The sequence below is a fragment of the Bactrocera latifrons genome, unplaced genomic scaffold (genome assembly GCF_001853355.1).
Source record: "Bactrocera latifrons isolate USDA-ARS-PBARC rearing strain unplaced genomic scaffold, ASM185335v1 scaffold_156, whole genome shotgun sequence".
In the NCBI taxonomy this organism is placed as follows: domain Eukaryota; kingdom Metazoa; phylum Arthropoda; class Insecta; order Diptera; family Tephritidae; genus Bactrocera; species Bactrocera latifrons.
Window position 1 is genome coordinate 607606 of NW_017535030.1, and position 3799 is coordinate 611404.

A 3799-nucleotide genomic window follows, 5' to 3' on the forward strand; every position below is an offset into this window, starting at 1 on the left:
TATCATGCCCGCTTCACCTTCCCTCAACCATATAAAATTATGATGGGCTGTCGCCGTATAATAGTGTGTATGTATAAACATGAGTATATGTGATTATGTATCAACTTGACTACTAAAAGCGCCGACAAGMGTATCTACATACATGCAAACGATCGTCCCAAAAATCTTCAACAAGGCCGCATGTTCTTCGCCGCTTCTGTCTCTTCTGTCACTTCAAGTGGAGGCCAATTGTGTAGGGTGATATCTTTTATTGCTATTGTCGTTGCCTTTGGCTTTTCGTTTAATGTCGCTTTTTAGCTTTGTTTTGATAGTGTTGTTGTTATWCTGCTTGCTATGGCAAACSTACACAGTCATACAATTCCATTCGCGTGGTTCAGGAGGTACGCAGTAGGAGTTCGCTTATTGCTGCTCCATGGATGCACTGCTGGRGTCTCGTTTGATGTTCGTCGAATGCTTGTGTTTTTTTATTGTTATTCGTCTTTAACATATTATATATGTTCAGATGTGCGTATGTGTCTGCCTTTGTTAGTTTGTTGATATTTAATTGTGTCTCCTTCGACAAAATTGCTTCATTTAATGTTCATTTGCTTTGAACTCTATGCGTGTGAAGAAGGTTTTATGGAGAATTTCAATTCCATAAGTGGTAGTTAACATTTTCAAACAACTCATTTTAGATATGCTAGTTGAGTACTGTTATACCTATATTTTATATGTACATATACATTTGTATTTTGTGTTCCGAAGATCTTCTTGTACATACATAGATATTGTTTTATGATTTTTCTTTTCACAAATTGTAGATCTAAAGAAACAGAAATCGAGCAAACACTTACAAACTATATATCAGAACCTTTTCGTGTCAAATAGGCACCCAGAAATACGAACCACAATTTAAAGCGCAGTGACTTCATTTTCAAAAGTTCTGGATTACATATGTACATACATATATTATTGAGACAAACAGAGGACGAACTATTCTAAACTCTTCAGTTTTCTTTGTTTCCAGGAATCTTGTAGTTACTAACTGGTGTAGTTTGCATACTGAAAATGTATACATACCTTTCAAAATCCGAAAATAAATCGAATGACGTCGTCAATGGTGAGCGCATTTTTGATAATTCGTGGCTTTTTCAATTTCCCGCGTCGATAACGACCACGTATGTAAGTCTTAGTGGTAGTAAAAGCACAGTTCACCCGGCCATGCCAGTCACCATCACTTTGGCTAACCGAACTGGAAATAAATCTGTAAAGTAGTCACTTAAGTTATTGTATGTAATTTGACTTCGTTACACTATTTTTGTAATTTTTTGTCAAGTCAATGTTCTTTGCAAAAAACAAAAACAGCAACCRGTGGAAAAAGAATATGGTTACGTATGAAAATGAGGTGCCTAATTTAGAAAGATGTGGTGATCATACATATATCTGAATATTAAATTTCAAACTTTTGCGAACAAACTAGAAGGATAGAACTAGTAAGGAAGGGCTAAGTTCGAGTATAACCGCAACTTGCAAGGACTAAGAATGTCAGAGGAAGGCCATATACTGAAATCGGCCGAGAGTGTCCCAAGATATGTGAGGGCGGCGTCACGCCCATTGTCCAATTTTGACCCTCACTCCTCTAAAACCTCCTCATAGATTGTCGGTGATAATTTATGTCTCTCGCAGTTTGAGTTATTAGTTTATCGCGCTTCTTCATCCATGTTCACACTGTTTGTAGGAGTTCTTATAGTGATTTAAGAGATATGTACAATAAACGTATAATAGGTCGGGGTCACACCCCGACTATCCTTAGCGGCTTATYCGTTATCTTAATTTCACTCCCATATCTTAATTTAGTGCTTAGTTATGGCACTTTATAGTGCCAAACGGCGTTTAATGACCGTTTACGCCCATCTCGTCCTCACTTGCCAAGAAGCAATTGTACCAAGTTTCATCAAGATATCTTTATTTTWACCCAATTTATCGCTAGCACGGGCGGACGGACAGACAAAAAGTCACTCGGAGATCAACTCATCTCGTCATCCTGATAATTTATATATATGTATATAACCCTATATATGTATATCCCGATTAGTTTTAGGTGAAACAAACATGCGTTAGATGAACTAAATTGAGTATTACACACTTTAGCAACATGTTGTAGGAGTACAGAAAGAGATTATTCACTTTGGTGCTTTAATTGAAAATGTTACAAGTCACAAGTCATGAAAGARCTTTGCATAATAGGTAACAAAACAGTTCTACTACATGACCTAGCTATAAAAAACGGTTTTTGAGTAAAAATACGAYATAATTCTGTATTCAGATTAAGATATTTTTTGTAACAATTCTTCGACATTTAGATACCGTTGCAAATGTCTAATGGCTACCCAAAAAATATTTATGTTTTTTTTTTCAGTTATTATCTGGCGTTACTGTCTCGGAACACCAGTAACGTAGAACTTACCATAAAAGGTCTTCTCTAGTGTGGATAATGGACAGACCAAAAGGCTTCAAATTAGAAAAGAGTAAATGAGTTTATTTGTAGGGATCACAACCATCTAGCCCATTTAAATTAAACGAAAATGTAATTCACACCAATTAAAGCAAAATCTATACGAGTAATAGATCAGTTGTTGTATTTCGTCCCCGTAATAACTTTCAAAAATAGCTTTTGAGGTTGAGTACCACCTTTACCACTTGAATACTTAAGTACTAATAAWTATACAAGATTTCAGTAGATTATGGATCTTAGTATTCATTGATATTGGCCACATTTTCAAGTGTTTATTAAGTAGCATGAGGTTACCCCTCATACACATTTTATATATACATTTTAGACCTTGATTTCGAGATTTCTAGAATTATACTCGGTGGTTAATAATTTCAAAACTGATTCATTAATTTCTGATTTTGTTATAAATTTAATTTTGTGTATGTTTTTGTTTTTTGTACAAAAACGTATTCTTTGAATGAACAATAGTGTAATTATAATTATTATTTCCTCGAAATCCATTTTAAATGATGTTATTTCATAATGATATAACATCTAAATTAGCTCGATGTCGGTGTATGCTAATTTAATTTTTAATTGTCGCATTGTAAAGCCAAACTGGTTCGCTCCATTAATTTTCAACTGAGTAATCACCAAAGCTTTTCTAACATTCATTTAACATTAAATATATAATATGTGTCTACGACTATAAGAGTCTACATATATATAAGTATATAAGTGATAACGAACTTATATCTTTGTTTGATCTTAATGGCAGCAAACAAATACATACAATTTCATGGARCTTTAATTTATAAACCTGTAGCCTATAAAATTGGTATTGGCCATAAAAGTGTTCACATACAGTTGGAACTTCCTATATACTTTAATTATTTATTTTAAAAACTATGGAAATGCACTAAGATACAGATAACGTGCTTAAATCTGTCGAAATCTCATGTGTTTATAATCCTCAAATACAAAGTTTCGAGTTCCCATTTTATTCATCTTCCATTTTTATACGGTTCATTGAGTCGTAACTCTTTCATTATTTCTCCAAAATGATTTCGTGACTGACGCTTCGCTTCATTATCCAGCTTGGAGAAATCATAATTAARRGTGMGGTTGTTGAGGCCAATGATGTCATTAACATCGGCGTACACCAGGAGCTGTACCCTCTTAMAGAGGATTGTACCTTCTCTATTTAGCTCTGCAGCTCATATTATTTTCTCTATGCGTATGTATGTWTATATAGTACATACTCTATATGTATGTGTATTTAGCTCTTCCTTACTTCTTTAATATAAAACCGGAAGGAATTTTTCG